The sequence below is a fragment of the Dendropsophus ebraccatus genome, chromosome 11 (assembly GCF_027789765.1).
Source record: "Dendropsophus ebraccatus isolate aDenEbr1 chromosome 11, aDenEbr1.pat, whole genome shotgun sequence".
NCBI classification, from domain to species: Eukaryota; Metazoa; Chordata; class Amphibia; order Anura; family Hylidae; genus Dendropsophus; species Dendropsophus ebraccatus.
Window position 1 is genome coordinate 4,516,865 of NC_091464.1, and position 20,993 is coordinate 4,537,857.

Below are 20,993 nucleotides of genomic sequence, written 5' to 3' on the forward strand. Positions count from 1 at the left end.
TGGTGTCGTCTCCGGTGTTCTCCTCTGGGCCTGGTGTCGTCTCCGGTGTTCTCCTCTGGACCTGGTGTCGTCTCCGGTGTTCTCCTCTGGGCCTGGTGTCGTCTCCGGTGTTCTCCTCTGGGCCTGGTGTCGTCTCCGGTGTTCTCCTCTGGGACTGATGTCGTCTCCGGTGTTCTCCACTGGGCTTGGTGTCGTCTCCGGTGTTCTCCTCGGGGCCTGGTTTCGTCTCCGGTGTTCTCCTCTGGGCCTGGTGTCGTCTCCGGTGTTCTCCTCTTGGACTGGTGTCGTCTCTGGTGTTCTCCTCTGGGCCTGGTGTCGTCTCCGGTCTTCTCCGGTGATCTCCTCTGGGCCTGGTGTAGTTTCCGGTGTTCTCCTCTGGGCCTGGTGTCATCTCCGGTGTTCTCCTCTGGGCCTGGTGTCGTTTCCGGTGTTCTCCTCTGGGACTGGTGTTGTCTCCGGTGTTCTCCTCGGGGGCCTGGTGTCGTCTCCGGTGTTCTCCTCGGGGCCTGGTGTCGTCTCCGGTGTTCTCCTCGGGGCCTGGTGTCGTCTCCGGTGTTCTCCTCGGGGCCTAGTGTCGTCTCCAGTGTTCTCCTCTGGGACCGGTGTCGTCTCCGGTGTTCTCCTCTGGGACCGGTGTCGTCTCCGGTGTTCTCCTCTGGGCCTGGTGTCGTCTCCGGTGTTCTCCTCGGGGCCTGGTGTCGTCTCCGGTGTTCTCCTCTGGGACCGGTGTCGTCTCCGGTGTTCTCCTCTGGGCCTGGTGTCGTCTCCGGTGTTCTCCTCTGGGCCAGGTGTTGTCTCCGGTGTTCTCCTCTTGGACTGATGTCGTCTCCGGTGTTTTCCTCTGGGCCTGGTGTCGTCTCCGGTGTTCTCCTCTGGGCCTGGTGTCGTCTCCGGTGTTCTCCTCTGGGCCTGGTGTCATTTCCGGTGTTCTCCTCTGGGCCTGGTGTCGTCTCCGGTGTTCTCCTCTGGGCCTGGTGTCGTCTCCGGTGTTCTCCTCTGGGCCTGGTGTCGTCCTCAGAATATCACAGGTAACAAAGGAGTTTATGACAGGGAAATAGACAGATGTTTTAGAAAGGTCAGAGCCTACTTTCTCCCTGTGTCTGTCATGGAGTCTACGGCCGATACGTATGACCAAAGCCATGGCCTGTGTAAGGGTCGAGGGTCTGGGGGGCCTGTCCAGGCATCCTTAACACTGTCTGACAACCCCTGCTTGACAAGTGCCTTAAGATTCACATCAAGCAGTAACTACACAGCACCCTCTAAACTTAGAACAAAAATCTTCCACATGTCTCTTGCCTTGATGACTGGTCAGTAAATGCGTCTCAGCTGGTCCCCGGGATCAGGTTGGGCATAGATGGCTTCTAGGGAAACTATTTCTCTGCGTTGTTCCACTCCTCGGCCTCAGGAGGCAACATAGGGGCCCGGTCCCGGGGATCTCCCTGCAGCAGCGACAACAATAGGCACTTTCTCTTGCTGTGTAGGGAAGTGGTTGCAACAAAAATACAAGAAAGAATTCCTGATCCTGTCAGGGAGCAACATTGTGGGTTTGGAAGACTTAACTACCGCCAGGTAGTTTCCTGAAAGAAACTGGACCTGTTTAACTAGATCCATTACCAAGACCGACAAAGCCTCCATTTTAGAAACAAGGTCGGAGTCCATTAGCTGATTTACCTGGTTGGCCACCAGGCCTGACACCCCCCTCCACTTGGGTAGCAAGATCCTCAAGAGTAGACATAACACCACAGGGGGGCAGTATTAGCTCTAGACAGTGGACCCTAGGCTGAATCCGGCCCACTGTCTCTGCCTACTTGCCACGGTCTGCCCTAGGAGGCAGCGAGCAACTGGGCGACAGTCCCTAGCCTAGACCGGTGAAACACAGAACGAGACTAGACAAACAAAGCACAATAAGGCAAGGTGAACCTGATGGGGTAATAACAGGCGGGCAACAAAGATACAGAATCACCAAACAAAACAGTAGTCAAAGGTCAGGCAAATAGTCATTGCAGGCAAGGATGCTCAGAATATAAAGCAATAGGGACAGAAAACCAGAGGTAATGCGCAGCAGGACAGGGAAGCCATACTGAACCACCAGCAATTCACTGAGATACTGAGAACAACTTATAGGGAACCAGGAGCCCAGTGCAGAATCCCATTGGAGCGGCCTCCTGGTTCCAGATCATACACAGAGATCACAAAGCTTAACTCCAAAGTTGCCAGAAGAAGTCAGCGGGGGTGCCAGATGAAACCAATGACTAGGACGGAGTTCAGACTGGAGCCAAGACAATACAAAATACACAGATCATGGTAAAAAGAGCAGTCTCAGCCGAGGAGGTCTGAACAGGTACATTCATAACAGTGATTTAATTGCCGGGAAAAAGTGTCCACCAGAGTTGTCCTTTAACTTTATCATTTTGTTACTTTGAAACCTTGTGCTAAATTAAACATGAATCAAGTTTCCCCATCAGTCCAATATTACCCAATAATGAGAGTCTGAAATAAGAAAAGAAGACATTTTTACAACTTTATAAAAAGTAAAAAAATCTGAACGTTTTCGGAACCTTTGCCATTACACTTGAAATTTAGCTCAGAGGCCTCCTTTTTCTCTGAATCACCTGTGAGATACTTCTGCATCTTGGTTGGAGTCACCTTTGGTAAATTCAGCTGATTGGGTAGGATTTACAAAGTCACATCCCTGTGTATATAAGGTCTCACAGCTAACAATGCATCAGAGCAAACACCAAGCCATGAGGAGGAAAGAGCTGCCTGTAGAGCTCAGAGACAGGACCAAGTGGGGGAGGAAAGAGCTGCCTGTAGAGCTCAGAGACAGGACTGTGTGGAGGAGGAAAGTACTGCCTGTAGAGCTCAGAGACAGGACAGTGCGGGGGAGGAAAGAGCTGCCTGTAGAGCTCAGAGACAGGACTGTGTGGGGGAGGAAAGAGCTGCCTGTAGAGCTCAGAGACAGGACTGTGCGGAGGAGGAAAGAGCTGCCTGTAGAGCTCAGAGACAGCACTGTGTGGAGGAGGAAAGAGCTGCCTGTAGAGCTCAGAGACAGGACTGTGCAGAGGAGGAAAGAGCTGCGTGTAGAGCTCAGAGACAGGACTGTGTGGAGGAGGAAAGAGCTGCCTGTAGAGCTCAGAGACAGGACGGTGTGGGGGAGGAAAGAGCTGCCAATAGAGCTCAGAGACAGGACTGTGTGGAGGAGGAAAGAGCTGCCTGTAGAGCTCAGAGACAGGACTGTGTGGAGGAGGAGGAAAGAGCTGCCTGTAGAGATCAGAGACAGGACTGTGTGGAGGAGGAGGAAAGAGCTGCCTGTAGAGCTCAGAGACAGCACTGTGTGGGGGAGGAAAGAGTTGCCTGTAGAGCTCAGAGACAGCACTGTGTGGAGGAGGAAAGAGTTGCCTGTAGAGCTCAGAGACAGGACTGTGTAAAGAAGGAAAGAGCTGCCTGTAGAGCTCAGAGACAGCACTGTGTGGAGGAGGAAAGAGCTGCCTGTAGAGCTCAGAGACAGGACTGTGAGGAGGAGGAAAGAGCTGCCTGTAGGGCTCAGAGACAGGACTGTGTGGAGGAGGAAAGAGCTGCCTGTAGAGCTCAGGGACAGGACTGTGTGGAGGAGGAAAGAGCTGCCTGTAGAGCTCAGAGACAGGACTGTGTGGGGGAGGAAAGAGCTGCCTGTAGAGCTCAGAGACAGGACTGTGAGGAGGAGGAAAGAGCTGCCTGTAGGGCTCAGAGACAGGACTGTGTGGAGGAGCAGGAAAGAGCTGCCTGTAGAGCTCAGAGACAGGACTGTGTGGAGGAGGAAAGAGCTGCCTGTAGAGCTCAGAGACAGGACTGTGTGGAGGAGGAAAGAGCTGCCTGTAGAGCTCAGGGACAGGACTGTGCGGAGGAAAGAGCTGCCTGTAGAGCTCAGAGACAGGACTGTGTGGAGGAGGAAAGAGCTGCCTGTAGAGCTCAGAGACAGGACTGTGTGGGGGAGGAAAGAGCTGCCTGTAGAGCTCAGAGACAGGACTGTGAGGAGGAGGAAAGAGCTGCCTGTAGGGCTCAGAGACAGGACTGTGTGGAGGAGCAGGAAAGAGCTGCCTGTAGAGCTCAGAGACAGGACTGTGTGGAGGAGGAAAGAGCTGCCTGCAGAGCTCAGAGACAGGACTGTGTGGAGGAGGAAAGAGCTGCCTGTAGAGCTCAGAGACATGACTGTGTGGGGGAGGAAAGAGCTGCCTGTAGAGCTCAGAGATAGGACTGTGTGGATGAGGAAAGAGCTGACTGTAGAGCTCAGAGACAGGACTGTGTGGAGGAGGAGGAAAGTTCCACCTGTTCAGCTTAGAGACAGGACTGTGTGGAGGAGGAAAGATCCACCTGTTCAGCTCAGAGATAGGACTGTGTGGAGGAGGAAAGAGCTGCCTGTAGAGCCCAGAGATAGGACTGTATGGAGGAGGAGAGAGATGCCTGTAAAGCTCAGAGACAGGCCTGTGTGGAGGAGGAGAGAGATGCCTGTAAAGCTCAGAGACAGGCCTGTGTGGAGGAGGAAAGAGCTGCCTGTAGAGCTCAGAGACAGGATTCTATGGAGGAGGAAAGAGCTGCCTGTAGAGCTCAGAGACAGGACTGTGTGGAGGAGAAAAGAGCTGCCTGTAGAGCTCAGAGACAGGACTGTGTGGAGGAGGAAAGAGCTGCCTGTAGAGCTCAGAGACAGGACTGTGTGGAGGAGGAAAGAGCTGCCTGTAGAGCTCAGAGACAGGACTGTATGGAGAAGGAAAGAGCTGCCTGTAGAGCTCAGAGACAGGACTGTGTGGAGGAGGAAAGAGCTGCCTGTAGAACTCAGAGAAAGGACTGTGTGGAGGAGGAAAAAGCTGCCTGTAGAGCTCAGAGAAAGGACTGTGTGGAGGAGGAAAGAGCTCAGAGACAGGACTGTGTGGAGGAGGAAAGAGCTGCCTGTAGGGCTCAGAGACAAGACTGTATGGAGGAAAGAGCTGCCTGTAGGGCTCAGAGACAGGACTGTATGGAGGAAAGAGCTACCTGTAGAGCTCAGAGACAGGAATGTGTGGAGGAGGAAAGAGCTGTCTGTAGAGCTCAGAGACAGGACTGTGTGGAGGAGGAAAGAGCTGCCTGTAAAGCTCAGAAACAGGACTGTGTGGAGGAGGAAAGAGCTGCCTGCAGAGATCAGAGACAGGACTGTGTGGAGGAGGAAAGAGCTGCCTGTAGAGCTCAGAGACAGGACTGTGTGGAGGAGGAAAGAGCTGCCTGTAGAGCTCAGAGACAGCACTGTGTGGAGGAGGAGGAAAGAGCTGCCTGTAGAGCTCAGAGACAGGACTGTATAGAGGAAAGAGCTGCCTGTACAGCTCAGAGACAGGACTGTGTGGAGGAGGAGGAAAGAGCTGCCTGTAGAGCTCAGAGACAGGACTGTGTGGGGGAGGAAAGAGCTGCCTGTAGAGCTCAGAGACAGGACTGTGTGGGGAAGGAAAGAACTGCCTGTAGAGCTCAGAGACAGGACTGTACGGAGGAGGAAAGAGCTGCCTGTAGAGCTCAGAGACAGGACTGTGCGAAGGAGGAAAGAGCTGCCTGTAGAGCTCAGAGACAGGACTGTGTGGGGGAGGAAAGAGCTGCCTGTAGGGCTCAGAGAAAGGACTGTGTGGAGGAGGAAAGAGCTGCCTGTAGAGCTCAGAGACAGGACTGTGTGGAGGAGGAAAGAGCTGTCTGTAGAGCTCAGAGACAGGACTATGTGGAGGAGGAAAGAGCTGCCTGTAGAGCTCAGATACAGCACTGTGTGGAGGAGGAAAGAGCTGCCTGTAGAGCTCAGAGACAGGACTGTGCGGAGGAGGAAAGAGCTGCCTGTAGAGCTCAGAGACAAGACTGTGTGGAGGAGGAAAGAGCTGCCTGTAGAGCTCAGAGACAGGACTGTGCGGAGGAGGAAAGAGCTGCCTGTAGAGCTCAGAGACAGGACTGTGTGGAGGAGGAAAGAGCTGCCTGTAGAGCCCAGAGACAGGACTGTGTGGATGAGGAGGAAAGAGCTGCCTGTAGAGCTCAGAGACAGCACTGTGTGGAGGAGGAAAGAGCTGCCTGTAGAGCTCAGAGACAGGACTGTGCGGAGGAGTAAAGAGCTGCCTGTAGAGCTCAGAGACAGCACTGTGTGGAGGAGGAAAGAGCTGCCTGTCCAGCTCAGAGACAGGACTGTGTGGAGGTGGTAAGAGCTGCCTGTAGAGCTCAGAGACAGGACTGTATGGAGGAAAGAGCTGCCTGTAGAGCTCAGAGACAGGACTGTGTGGAGGAGGAGGAAAGAGCTGCCTGTAGAGCTCAGAGACAGGACTGTGTGGGGACGGAAAGAGCTGCTTATGGAGATCAGAGACAGGACTGTGTGGAGGAGGAAAGAGCTGCCTGTAGAGCTCAGAGACAGGACTGTGTGGGGGAGGAAAGAGCTGCCTGTTAAGCTCAGAGACAGGACTGTGTGGGGAAGGAAAGAACTGCCTGTAGAGCTCAGAGACAGGACTGTGTGGAGGAGGAAAGAGCTGCCTGTAGAGCCCAGACACAGGACTGTGTGGAGGAGGAGGAAAGAGCTGCCTGTAGAGCTCAGAGACAGGACTGTGTGGGGACGGAAAGAGCTGCTTATGGAGATCAGAGACAGGACTGTGTGGAGGAGGAAAGAGCTGCCTGTAGTGCTCAGAGACAGGACTGTGCGGAGGAGGAAAGAGCTGCCTGTAGAGCTCAGACACAGGACTGTGTGGAGGAGGAAAGAGCTGCCTGTAGAGCTCAGAGACAGGACTGTGTGGATGAGGAGGAAAGAGCTGCCTGTAGAGCTCAGAGACAGCACTGTGTGGAGGAGGAAAGAGCTGCCTGTAGAGCTCAGAGACAGGACTGTGCGGAGGAGGAAAGAGCTGCCTGTAGAGCACAGAGACAGCACTGTGTGGAGGAGGAAAGAGCTGCCTGTCCAGCTCAGAGACAGGACTGTGTGGAGGAGGAGGAAAGAGCTGCCTGTAGAGCTCAGAGAAAGGACTGTGTGGAGGAGGAAAGAGCTGCCTGTAGAACTCAGAGACAGCACTGTGTGGAGGAGGAAAGAGCTGCCTGTCCAGCTCAGAGACAGGACTGTGTGGAGGAGGAAAGAGCTGCCTGTAGAGCTCAGAGACAGGACTGTATGGAGGAAAGAGCGGCCTGTAGAGCTCAGAGACAGGACTGTGTGGAGAAGGAAAGAGCTGCCTGTAGAGCTCAGAGACAGGACTGTATGGAGGAAAGAGCTGCCTGTAGAGCTCAGAGACAGGACTGTGTGGAGGAGGAAAGAGCTGCCTGTAGAGCTCAGAGACAGGACTGTATGGAGGAAAGAGCTGCCTGTAGAGCTCAGAGATAGGACTGTGTGGAGGAGGAAAGAGCTGCCTGTAGAGCTCAGTGACAGGACTCTGTGGAGGAGAAAATAGCTGCCTGTAAAGCTCAGAAACAGGACTGTGTGGAGGAGGAAAGAGCTGCTTGCAGAGATCAGAGACAGGACTGTGTGGAGGAGGAAAGAGCTGCCTGTAGAGCTCAGAGAAAGGACTGTGTGGAGGAGGAGGAAAGAGCTGCCTGTAGAGCTCAGAGACAGGACTGTGTGGAGGAAGAGGCAAGAGCTGCCTGTAGAGCTCAGAGACAGCACTGTGTGGGGGGGGGGGGAAGAGCTGCTTGTAGAGCTCAGAGACAGGACTGTGTGGAGGAGGTAAGAGCTGCCTGTAGAGCTCAGAGACAGGACTGTGTGGAGTAGGAGGAAAGAACTGCCTGTAGAGCTCAGAGACAGGACTGTGTGGAGGAGGAGGAAAGAGCTGCCTGTAGAGCCCAGAGACAGGACTGTGTGGAGGAGGAAAGAGCTGCCTGTAGAGCTCAGAGACAGGACTGTGTGGAGGAGGAGGAAAGAATTGCCTGCGAGCTCAGAGACAGCACTGTGTGGAGGAGGAAAGAGCTGCCTGTAGAGATCAGAGACAGCACTGTGTGGAGGAGGAAAGAGCTGCCTGTAGAGATCAGAGACAGGACTGTGTGGAGGAGGAAAGAGCTGCCTGTAGAGCTCAGAGACAGGACTGTGTGGAGGAGGAAAGAGCTGCCTGTAGAGCTCAGAGACAGCACTGTGTGGAGGAGGAAAGAGCTGCCTGTAGAGCTCAGAGACAGGACTGTGCGGAGGAGGAAAGAGCTGCCTGTAGAGCTCAGAGACAGCACTGTGTGGAGGAGGAAAGAGCTGCCTGTCCAGCTCAGAGACAGGACTGTGTGGAGGAGGAAAGAGCTGCCTGTAGAGCTCAGAGACAGGACTGTGTGGGGGAGGAAAGAGCTGCCTGTAGAGCTCAGAGACAGGACTGTGTGGAGGAGGAAAGAGCTGCCTGTAGAGCTCAAAGACAGGACTGTGTGGGGGAGGAAATAGCTGCCTGTAGAGCCCAGAGGCAGGACTGTGTGGAGGAGAAGGAAAGAGCTGCCTGTAAGGCTCAGAGACAGCACTGTGTGGAGGAGGAAAAAGCTGCCTGTAAAGCTCAGAGACAGCACTGTGTGGAGGAGGAAAGAGCTGCCTGTAGAGCTCAGAGACAGCACTGTGTGGAGGAGGAAAGAGCTGCCTGTAGAGATCAGAGACAGCACTGTGTGGAGGAGGAAAGAGCTGCCTGTAGAGATCAGAGACAGGACTGTGGGGGGGAGGAAAGAGCTGATTATAGAGCTCAGAGACAGGACTGTGTGGAGGAGGAAAGAGCTGCCTGTAGAGCTCAGAAACAGGACTGTGTGGAGGAGGAAAGAGCTGCTTGCAGAGATCAGAGACAGGACTGTGTGGAGGGGGAGGAGGAAAGAGCTGCCTGTAGAGCTCAGAGACAGGACTGTGTGGAGGAGGAGGAAAGAGCTGCCTGTAGAGCTCAGAGACAGGACTGTGTGGAGGAGGAGGAAAGAGCTGCCTGTAGAGCTCAGAGACAGGACTGTGTGGAGGAGGAGGAAAGAGCTGCCTGTAGAGCTCAGAGACAGGACTGTGTGAAGGAGGAAAGAGCTGCCTGTAGAGCTCAAAGACAGGACTGTGTGGGGGAGGAAATAGCTGCCTGTAGAGCCCAGAGACAGGACTGTGTGGAGGAGAAGGAAAGAGCTGCCTGTAAGGCTCAGAGACAGCACTGTGTGGAGGAGGAAAGAGCTGCCTGTAGAGATCAGAGACAGGACTGTGTGGAGGAGGAAAGAGCTGCCTGTAGAGCTCAGAGACAGGACTGTGTGGAGGAGGAAAGAGCTGCCTGTAGAGCTCAGAGACAGCACTGTGTGGAGGAGGAAAGAGCTGCCTGTAGAGCTCAGAAACAGGACTGTGTGGAGGAGGAAAGAGCTGCCTGTAAAGCTCAGAAACAGGACTGTGTGGAGGAGGAAAGAGCTGCCTGTAGAGATCAGAGACAGGACTGTGTGGAGGAGGAAAGAGCTGCCTGTAGAGCTCAGAGACAGGACTGTGTGGAGGAAGAGGAAAGAGCTGCCTGTAGAGCTCAGAGACAGCACTGTGTGGGGGGGGGGGGGGGGGGAAGAGCTGCTTGTAGAGCTCAGAGACAGGACTGTGTGGAGGAGGTAAGAGCTGCCTGTAGAGCTCAGAGACAGGACTGTGTGGAGTAGGAGGAAAGAACTGCCTGTAGAGCTCAGAGACAGGACTGTGTGGAGGAGGAGGAAAGAGCTGCCTGTAGAGCCCAGAGACAGGACTGTGTGGAGGAGGAAAGAGCTGCCTGTAGAGCTCAGAGACAGGACTGTGTGGAGGAGGAGGAAAGAATTGCCTGCGAGCTCAGAGACAGCACTGTGTGGAGGAGGAAAGAGCTGCCTGTAGAGATCAGAGACAGCACTGTGTGGAGGAGGAAAGAGCTGCCTGTAGAGATCAGAGACAGGACTGTGTGGAGGAGGAAAGAGCTGCCTGTAGAGCTCAGAGACAGGACTGTGTGGAGGAGGAAAGAGCTGCCTGTAGAGCTCAGAGACAGCACTGTGTGGAGGAGGAAAGAGCTGCCTGTAGAGCTCAGAGACAGGACTCTGCGGAGGAGGAAAGAGCTGCCTGTAGAGCTCAGAGACAGCACTGTGTGGAGGAGGAAAGAGCTGCCTGTCCAGCTCAGAGACAGGACTGTGTGGGGGAGGAAAGAGCTGCCTGTAGAGCTCAGAGACAGGACTGTGTGGAGGAGAAAAGAGCTGCCTGTAGAGCTCAGAGACAGGACTGTATGGAGGAAAGAGCTGCCTGTAGAGCTCAGAGACAGGACTGTGTGGAGGAAAGAGCTGCCTGTAGAGCTCAGAGATAGGACTGTGTGGAGGAGGAAAAAGCTGTCTGTAGAGCTCAGTGACAGGACTGTGTGGAGGAGGAAAGAGCTGCCTGTAAAGCTCAGAAACAGGACTGTGTGGAGGAGGAAAGAGCTGCTTGCAGAGATCAGAGACAGGACTGTGTGGAGGAGGAGGAGGAAAGAGCTGCCTGTAGAGCTCAGAGACAGGACTGTGTGGAGGAGGAGGAAAGAGCTGCCTGTAGAGCTCAGAGACAGGACTGTGTGGAGGAGGAGGAAAGAGCTGCCTGTAGAGCTCAGAGACAGGACTGTGTGGAGGAGGAGGAAAGAGCTGCCTGTAGAGCTCAGAGACAGGACTGTGTGGAGGAGGAAATAGCTGCCTGTAGAGCCCAGAGACAGGACTGTGTGGAGGAGGAGGAAAGAGCTGCCTGTAGAGCTCAGAGACAGGACTGTGTGGAGGAGGAAAGAGCTGCCTGTAGAGCTCAAAGACAGGACTGTGTGGGGGAGGAAATAGCTGCCTGTAGAGCCCAGAGGCAGGACTGTGTGGAGGAGAAGGAAAGAGCTGCCTGTAAGGCTCAGAGACAGCACTGTGTGGAGGAGGAAAAAGCTGCCTGTAAAGCTCAGAGACAGCACTGTGTGGAGGAGGAAAGAGCTGCCTGTAGAGCTCAGAGACAGCACTGTGTGGAGGAGGAAAGAGCTGCCTGTAGAGATCAGAGACAGCACTGTGTGGAGGAGGAAAGAGCTGCCTGTAGAGATCAGAGACAGGACTGTGGGGGGGAGGAAAGAGCTGATTGTAGAGCTCAGAGACAGGACTGTGTGGAGGAGGAAAGAGCTGCCTGTAGAGCTCAGAAACAGGACTGTGTGGAGGAGGAAAGAGCTGCTTGCAGAGATCAGAGACAGGACTGTGTGGAGGAGGAGGAGGAAAGAGCTGCCTGTAGAGCTCAGAGACAGGACTGTGTGGAGGAGGAAAGAGCTGATTGTAGAGCTCAGAGACAGGACTGTGTGGAGGAGGAAAGAGCTGCCTGTAGAGCTCAGAAACAGGACTGTGTGGAGGAGGAAAGAGCTGCTTGCAGAGATCAGAGACAGGACTGTGTGGAGGAGGAAAGAGCTGCCTGTAGGGCTCAGAGACAGGACTGTGTGGAGGAGGAGGAGGAAAGAGCTGCCTGTAGAGCTCAGAGACAGGACTGTGTGGAGGAGGAAAGAGCTGCCTGTAGAGCTCAGAGACAGGACTGTGTGGAAGAGGAAAGAGCTGCCTGTAGAGATCAGAGACAGGACTGTGTGGAGGAGGAAAGAGCTGCCTGTAGAGCTCAGAGACAGGACTGTGTGGAGGAGGAAAGAGCTGCCTGTAGAGCTCAGAGACAGGACTGTGTGAAGGAGGAAAGAGCTGCCTGTAGAGCTCAGAGACAGGACTGTGCGGAGGAGAAGGAGGAAAGAGCTGCCTGTAGAGATCAGAGACAGGACTGTGTGGAGGAGGAAAGAGCTGCCTGTAGAGCTCAGAGACAGGACTGTGTGGAGGAGGAAAGAGCTGCCTGTAGAGCTCAGAGACAGGACTGTGTGAAGGAGGAAAGAGCTGCCTGTAGAGCTCAGAGACAGGACTGTGTGAAGACACTGATCTAAAGAAAGAGACAAATAAAATTCAGCTGGACTGAATGTTCCCAAGACCACAGTGTTCTTAACAATTCCTAAACAGAAGATGAACAACCAAGACTCTTCTAGAACCTGCCATTCACCAGACTGGGGAGTAATCGGGGTGCAGGGTCTTTGGTAAGAGACCAATAATCCATTGCAAAGATCCTATAAACAGATGGATAAAGCTCCGTACAGTCGGCATTCCCCCAATCTGGGCTTTATGGCAAAATGTCCAGAAAGAAGTTTCTCCTCCATGAAGGTTTCTAGAATGTATGAAGCAAAGTTCGGATTTGTTGCAGGCGTTTAGCTGTTTTTTGTGGTTTAGGAAGTTCGCTTATCAATACTTAAAGTGATAGTGTCCCCCCCTTTCCATATCCGGAGGTCTCAGCCCCTTCTTGAGCTTATATTCTGGACATTGCAGATCTTTCCATATAAAGGATTTCTTGGTGGTCTCTCCCCTGAAAAATGCATGTTATTGTTTGTGAACAGTGCCATAGGGGTGGGGTTAATGGCTGTGGAACCCCATATGTCTGTCCACATTGTCGATGAGGCCCCACCCCTCTGTGACGTCATCGCCCTCTAGGCCCTGCCCCTCTGCAGCGTCATCAGAATAGGTCCACCTAGAGGCATAGCTCCCACCCTTCCAATGGCTGCAAAGGGGTGGGGCCTAGACACTGATGGTGTCACAGGGGTGGGGCGTACTTCACCGATGTGGGCGGAGATATGGGGTTCCACAGCCATTAAGCCCCACCCCAACGGCACTGACCACCAACAATAATGCACAGTTTTGAGGGGAGAGACTGACTTGAAAGGCTGCCCCCTTGACGATCACCATCCAACCTGACAGGAGAGGATCTGCATATCTGTAAGGTGTGATATTACAGCCAGGACGTGTCCTACAAGGATGGTCACCATACTTACCCTCTGACTCCAACACTCTCTGCTCTCTCTCAGATTATGGCGGGGCCCTATAGAGGGGGATTCCGAACCCCCCAGATATTGGAAATCCCCTTTAAGTGCTAGATTATTCTAGTTTTCACACTTTAATGTTGTACAGCGCTCTTCACATAAATAAACCTCTTACGTGGCACAAAGGTGATAACCGCGCTTTGTTTTTTTAAGCTTCTTAGAAATGCAGAGGATGAAGTGACGGCAGCGACTGATGCTATCACATCTATGTACACCACCAAAGACCGCAGCACAGCGGCTCAAGACAGAAGCCGAGCTTACACAATGTACAGGAAAATATCAGAGACTTACACCGCGGATAAGGAACACAGTGCAGCCTACTATTAGCTATGGGGGATCAGGACGACGCCAGGGGGGCTAGAATATCAATGTACAGGAAAATATCAGAGACTTACACCGCGGATAAGGAACACAGTGCAGCCTACTATTAGCTATGGGGGATCAGGACGACGCCAGGGGGGCTAGAATATCAATGCAGTTGGAATATCAAGACCAGGCAAACTCTGGCCTATGGGGCCATTATTTGGCCTCTGGCCCACCGATAGGACAGCCCAGCTAATTATAATATGGGGGCAGCATGTATGATGATGTCATGACTCTCTGCCTGTCCCAGGACACAGCATCGCCTTCTATTATAACTCACATCTACACAACAGGCCTAATGCTGCCTGCAACTTAGAAGAGAGATATTATAAAAGGTGGTGCCATCATCACACATGCTGCCCATGCCGGGGGCAGGATGCAGGCGGAGGAGCCACAGCGTGAGAGTCAGGACAGGTAAGTACAACCCATCCACCTGCGAGAGAAGCAAAGCAAACCACCAAGTGGGGCACTAATGGCTGATGGGGCAATCCATCAGTCAGGCCATGATGACATCGCAACGCGGGGGGAAATGAGTTCAGTCCGGCACATCAGGGGCAGAGGAAGGGGCAAATAGCGATTGTTATCATGTGTCTTGCCCCTGCCTAATGGAAAACTTTAATATTTACTTGAATTCTCCTTTAATTCTCAGCTTATATAATAGTTAGTCTTGTGTAAATCTGTAAGGGGGCTATAAAGACAATACCCTAAAGGACATTATATAGATCCTTCCAGTCTGACGCAGTGCTCTCTGCTGCCACCTCTGTCCAGGTCAGGAACTGTCCAGAGCAGCAGCAAATCCCCATAGAAAACCTCTCCTGCTCTGGACACTTCCTGACATGGACAGAGGTGGCAGCAGAGAGCACTGTGTCAGACTTGAGAGAATACACCACTTCCTGCAGGGCATACAGCAGCTGATAAGTACTGGAAGACCGGAGAGAATACACCACTTCCTCCAGGACATACAGCAGCTGATAAGTACTGGAAGACGGGAGAGAATACACCACTTCCTCCAGGACATACAGCAGCTGATAAGTACGGGAAGGCTTCACTTGTTAAAATAGAAGTAAATTACACATCTCTCTAATGTTCTAGCACCAAATAATTATTTTCCCCGTCAGGCTGAGGTGACTCATCTGCAACCGTCTTCAGTTTCCTTCCCGATCAGCGCTCAGCCTGAGACGCCACTAACCTCAGCCATCACCAATGTCAACCAGACTTGGATTCAATGTGACTGTAAGTTCTGTGTTACATCTATTGTCCACTTATTCATTGTATGGAACTTATTGTCATTTACAACATATTAGACTGATGTATCAAAAGAGAAACAAACACAATAGAGAATGGTCGACAGTCCCACATGATAAAAGCCGGGAAACCAAAGTACAAAATCAGAATCCAAAGGCAAATAGGTCAGAGCAGGAGGATAGCGAGGGAAGAGAAGGAATCAGCAAGGAAGAGAAGGTATCAGAGCAAGGGAAGAGAAGGAATCAGAGCAAGGGAAGAGAAGGAATCAGAGCAAGGGAAGAGAAGGAATCAGCAAGGAAGAGAAGGAATCAGAGCAAGGGGAGACAAGGAATCAGAGCAAGGAAGAGAAGGAATCAGCAAGGAAGAGAAGGAATCAGAGCAAGGGAAGAGAAGGAATCAGCAAGGAAGAGAAGGTATCAGAGCAAGGGAAGAGAAGGAATCAGAGCAAGGGAAGAGAAGGAATCAGAGCAAGGGAAGAGAAGGAATCAGCAAGGAAGAGAAGGAATCAGAGCAAGGGGAGACAAGGAATCAGAGCAAGGAAGAGAAGGAATCAGAGCAAGGGGAGACAAGGAATCAGAGCAAGGAAGAGAAGGAATCAGAGCAAGGGAAGAGAAGGAATCAGCAAGGAAGAGAAGGAATCAACAAGGAAGAGAAGGAATCAGAGCAAGGGAAGAGAAGGAATCAGAGCAAGGGAAGAGAAGGAATCAGCAAGGAAGAGAAGGAATCAGCAAGGAAGAGAAGGAATCAGAGCAAGGGAAGAGACAAGGAATCAGAGCAAGGGAAGAGAAGGAATCAGAGCAAGGGAAGAGAAGGAATCAGCAAGGAAGAGAAGGAATCAGAGCAAGGGGAGACAAGGAATCAGAGCAAGGGAAGAGAAGGAATCAGAGCAAGGGAAGAGAAGGAATCAGAGCAAGGGAAGAGAAGGAATCAGAGCAAGGGGAGACAAGGAATCAGAGCAAGGGAAGAGACAAGGAATCAGAGTAAGGGAAGAGAAGGAATCAGAGCAAGGGAAGAGAAGGAATCAGAGCAAGGGGAGACAAGGAATCAGAGCAAGGGAAGAGACAAGGAATCAGAGTAAGGGAAGAGAAGGAATCAGAGCAAGGGGAGACAAGGAATCAGAGCAAGGGAAGAGAAGGAATCAGAGCAAGGGAAGATACAAGGAATCAGAGCAAGGGAAGAGAAGGAATCAGAGCAAGGGAAGAGAAGGAATCAGAGCGAGGGGAGACAAGGAATCAGAGCAAGGGAAGAGACAAGGAATCAGAGCAAGGGAAGAGAAGGAATCACAGCAAGGGAAGAGAAGGAATCAGAGCAAGGTGAGACAAGGAATCAGCAGGAAAGAGAAGGAATCAGAGCAAGAGAAGAGACAAGTAATCAGAGCAAGGGAAGAGAAGGAATCAGAGCAAGGGAAGAGAATGAATCAGAGCAAGGGAAGAGAAGGAATCAGAGCAAGGGGAGAGAAGGAATCAGAGCAAGGGGAGAGAATGAATCAGAGCAAGGGAAGAGAAGGAATCAGAGCAAGGGAAGAGAAGGAATCAGAGCAAGGGAAGAGAAGGAATCAGAGCAAGGGAAGAGAAGGAATCAGCAAGGAAGAGAAGGAATCAGAGCAAGGGGAGACAAGGAATCAGAGCAAGGAAGAGAAGGAATCAGAGCAAGGGAAGAGACAAGGAATCAGAGCAAGGGAAGAGAAGGAATCAGAGCAAGGGAAGAGAAGGAATCAGAGCAAGGGAAGAGACAAGGAATCAGAGCAAGGGAAGAGAAGGAATCAGAGCAAGGGAAGAGACAAGGAATCAGAGCAAGGGAAGTGAAGGAATCAGCAAGGAAGAGAAGGAATCAGAGCAAGGGAAGAGACAAGGAATCAGAGCAAGGGAAGTGAAGGAATCAGCAAGGAAGAGAAGGAATCAGAGCAAGGGAAGAGAAGGAATCAGCAAGGAAGAGAAGGAATCAACAAGGAAGAGAAGGAATCAGAGCAAGGGAAGAGAAGGAATCAGAGCAAGGGAAGAGAAGGAATCAGCAAGGAAGAGAAGGAATCAGCAAGGAAGAGAAGGAATCAGAGCAAGGGAAGAGACAAGGAATCAGAGCAAGGGAAGAGAAGGAATCAGAGCAAGGGAAGAGAAGGAATCAGCAAGGAAGAGAAGGAATCAGAGCAAGGGGAGACAAGGAATCAGAGCAAGGGAAGAGAAGGAATCAGAGCAAGGGAAGAGAAGGAATCAGAGCAAGGGAAGAGAAGGAATCAGAGCAAGGGGAGACAAGGAATCAGAGCAAGGGAAGAGACAAGGAATCAGAGTAAGGGAAGAGAAGGAATCAGAGCAAGGGAAGAGAAGGAATCAGAGCAAGGGGAGACAAGGAATCAGAGCAAGGGAAGAGACAAGGAATCAGAGTAAGGGAAGAGAAGGAATCAGAGCAAGGGGAGACAAGGAATCAGAGCAAGGGAAGAGAAGGAATCAGAGCAAGGGAAGATACAAGGAATCAGAGCAAGGGAAGAGAAGGAATCAGAGCAAGGGAAGAGAAGGAATCAGAGCGAGGGGAGACAAGGAATCAGAGCAAGGGAAGAGACAAGGAATCAGAGCAAGGGAAGAGAAGGAATCACAGCAAGGGAAGAGAAGGAATCAGAGCAAGGTGAGACAAGGAATCAGCAGGAAAGAGAAGGAATCAGAGCAAGAGAAGAGACAAGTAATCAGAGCAAGGGAAGAGAAGGAATCAGAGCAAGGGAAGAGAATGAATCAGAGCAAGGGAAGAGAAGGAATCAGAGCAAGGGGAGAGAAGGAATCAGAGCAAGGGGAGAGAATGAATCAGAGCAAGGGAAGAGAAGGAATCAGAGCAAGGGAAGAGAAGGAATCAGAGCAAGGGGAGACAAGGAATCAGAGCAAGGGAAGAGACAAGGAATCAGAGTAAGGGAAGAGAAGGAATCAGAGCAAGGGAAGAGAAGGAATCAGAGCAAGGGGAGACAAGGAATCAGAGCAAGGGAAGAGAAGGAATCAGAGCAAGGGAAGAGAAGGAATCAGAGCAAGGGAAGAGAAGGAATCACAGCAAGGGGAGACAAGGAATCAGAGCAAGGGAAGAGAAGGAATCAGAGCAAGGGAAGATACAAGGAATCAGAGCAAGGGAAGAGAAGGAATCAGAGCAAGGGAAGAGAAGGAATCAGAGCGAGGGGAGACAAGGAATCAGAGCAAGGGAATAGACAAGGAATAAGAGCAAGGGAAGAGAAGGAATCACAGCAAGGGAAGAGAAGGAATCACAGCAAGGGGAGACAAGGAATCAGCAGGAAAGAGAAGGAATCAGAGCAAGAGAAGAGACAAGTAATCAGAGCAAGGGAAGAGAAGGAATCAGAGCAAGGGAAGAGAATGAATCAGAGCAAGGGGAGAGAAGGAATCAGAGCAAGGGAAGAGAAGGAATCAGAGCAAGGGGAGACAAGGAATCAGAGCAAGGGAAGAGAAGGAATCAGAGCAAGGGAAGAGACAAGGAATCAGAGCAAGGGAAGAGAAGGAATCAGAGCAAGGGGAGACAAGGAATCAGCAGGAAAGAGAAGGAATCAGAGCAAGGGAAGAGAAGGAATCAGAGCAAGGGAAGAGAAGGAATCAGAGCAAGGGAAGAGAAGGAATCAGAGCAAGGGAAGAGACAAGGAATCAGAGCAAGGGAAGAGAAGGAATCAGAGCAAGGGAAGATACAAGGAATCAGAGCAAGGGAAGAGAAGGAATCAGAGCAAGGGAAGAGAAGGAATCAGAGCAAGGGAAGAGACAAGGAATCAGAGCAAGGGGAGACAAGGAATCAGAGCAAGGGAAGAGAAGGAATCAGAGCAAGGGAAGAGAAGGAATCAGAGCAAGGGAAGATAAGGAATCAGAGCAAGGGGAGACAAGGAATCAGAGCAAGGGAAGATAAGGAATCAGAGCAAGGGGAGACAAGGAATCAGCAGGAAAGAGAAGGAATCAGAGCAAGGGAAGAGACAAGGAATCAGCAAGGAAGAGAAGGCATCAGAGCAAGGGAAGAGACAAGGAATCAGCAAGGAAGAGAAGGAATCAGAGCAAGGGAAGAGAAGGCATCAGCAAGGAAGAGAAGGCATCAGCAAGGAAGAGAAGGAATCAGAGCAAGGGAAGAGAAGGAATCAGAGCAAGGGAAGAGACAAGGAATCAGAGCAAGGGAAGTGAAGGAATCAGAGCAAGGGAAGAGAAGGAATCACAGCAAGGGAAGAGAAGGAATCAGAGCAAGGGAAGAGACAAGGAATCAGAGCAAGGGAAGTGAAGGAATCAGAGCAAGGGAAGAGAAGGAATCAGAGCAAGGGAAGAGAAGGGATCAGAGCAAGGGAAGAGACAAGGAATCAGAGCAAGGGAAGTGAAGGAATCAGCTAGGAAGAGAAGGAATCAGAGCAAGGGAAGAGAAGGAATCAGCAAGGAAGAGAAGGAATCAACAAGGAAGAGAAGGAATCAGAGCAAGGGAAGAGAAGGAATCAGAGCAAGGGAAGAGAAGGAATCAGCAAGGAAGAGAAGAAATCTGAGCAAGGGAAGAGAAGGAATCAGCAAGGAAGAGAAGGAATCAGCAAGGAAGAGAAGGAATCAGAGCAAGGGAAGAGACAAGGAATCAGAGCAAGGGAAGAGAAGGAATCAGCAAGGAAGAGAAGGAATCAGAGCAAGGGGAGACAAGGAATCAGACCAAGGGAAGAGAAGGAATCAGCAAGGAAGAGAAGGAATCAGAGCAAGGGGAGACAAGGAATCAGAGCAAGGGAAGAGAAGGAATCAGAGCAAGGGAAGAGAAGGAATCAGAGCAAGGGAAGAGAAGGAATCAGAGCAAGGGGAGACAAGGAATCAGAGCAAGGGAAGAGAAGGAATCAGAGCAAGGGAAGAGACAAGGAATCAGAGCAAGGGAAGAGAAGGAATCAGAGCAAGGGGAGACAAGGAATCAGCAGGAAAGAGAAGGAATCAGAGCAAGGGAAGAGAAGGAATCAGAGCAAGGGAAGAGAAGGAATCAGAGCAAGGGAAGAGAAGGAATCAGAGCAAGGGAAGAGACAAGGAATCAGAGCAAGGGAAGAGAAGGAATCAGAGCAAGGGAAGAGACAAGGAATCAGAGCAAGGGAAGAGAAGGAATCAGAGCAAGGGAAGAGAAGGAATCAGAGCAAGGGAAGAGACAAGGAATCAGAGCAAGGGAAGAGAAGGAATCAGAGCAAGGGAAGAGAAGGAATCACAGCAAGGGAAGAGAAGGAATCAGAGCAAGGGAAGATAAGGAATCAGAGCAAGGGGAGACAAGGAATCAGAGCAAGGGAAGATAAGGAATCAGAGCAAGGGGAGACAAGGAATCAGCAGGAAAGAGAAGGAATCAGAGCAAGGGAAGAGACAAGGAATCAGAGCAATGGAAGAGAAGGAATCAGAGTAAGGGAAGAGAAGGAATCAGAGCAAGGGAAGAGACAAGGAATCAGAGCAAGGGAAGAGAAGGAATCAGAGCAAGGGGAGACAAGGAATCAGAGCAAGGGGAGACAAGGAATCAGAGCAAGGGAAGAGAAGGAATCACAGCAAGGGAAGAGACAAGGAATCAGAGCAAGGGGAGACAAGGAATCAGAGCGAGGGAAGAGAAGGAATCACAGCAAGGGAAGAGACAAGGAATCAGAGCAAGGGGAGACAAGGAATCAGAGCAAGGGGAGACAAGGAATCAGAGCGAGGGGAGACATGGAATTAGAGCAAGGGGAGAGAAGGAATCACAGCAAGGGAAGAGAAGGAATCAGAGCAAGGGAAGAGAAGGAATCAGAGCAAGGGAAGAGAAGGAATCAGCAAGGAAGAGAAGGAATCAGAGCAAGGAAGAGAAGGAATCAGCAAGGGAAGACAAGGAATCCGAGCAAGGGGAGAGAAGTAATCAGAGCAAGGGAAGAGAAGGAATCAGCAAGGGAAGACAAGGAATCCGAGCAAGGGGAGAGAAGTAATCAGAGCGAGGGGACACAAGGAATTAGAGCAAGGGAAAAGAAGGAATCATAGCAAGGGGAGACACGGAATCAGAGCAAGGAGAGAGAAGGAATCAGAGAAAGGGGAGACAAGGAATCAGATCTGGATCCTGTCTTATCAAGTGTATTATCAAGTGTATTGTACCCTGTCAAGGCAAAGTTGTATGTTCTGCTGCACACTGCACACAAGTACTTTTGGAGTAAACAAGAGATTTTATATGATAAAGAGACTCTGTGATTCTTCGCCTTGCACCAACAACGTATATACACACTCATTGGGACATTTCCCCTTGCTGTGGCATGACCGATAGTCTGGGAGGGTCACCACACGACTCCGGACCACCGTGATAACAACCCAGGGGCCCCATAGCAGCCCGGTGGGGCACTGACCACAGGGGAACAAAGTGTAATTTTCCATTTAAACTAAAAGCAGGTGTACCACCATACCTGTGTGCCAACCAGCACTGGCGTCATGACACAACTACCTAGGGTCCGGCTACATCTCCGCCAACCACCACAGAGCTGGCGTCACATTCCACCATCTAGTAAGTGACCGGCCGTCCCTCCGCCATAACACCTCCGGAGGTCATAACACACATGACGTGCATGCCCATACATCATGTGTCCCCCATGGGGATTTAGAAAGGGGTCACACTTGCAAATCAAGACAGCATAAG

At 51.5% G+C, this 20,993-nt stretch overlaps 1 protein-coding gene across 2 annotated transcripts in view; it reads right to left on the reverse strand.

The window, feature by feature from the left end:
* The window catches only part of AHCYL1 (adenosylhomocysteinase like 1), a 158,077-nt gene that overhangs the window by 109,839 nt on the left and 27,245 nt on the right, over nucleotides 1–20,993 (reverse strand). The window lies entirely within an intron of this gene.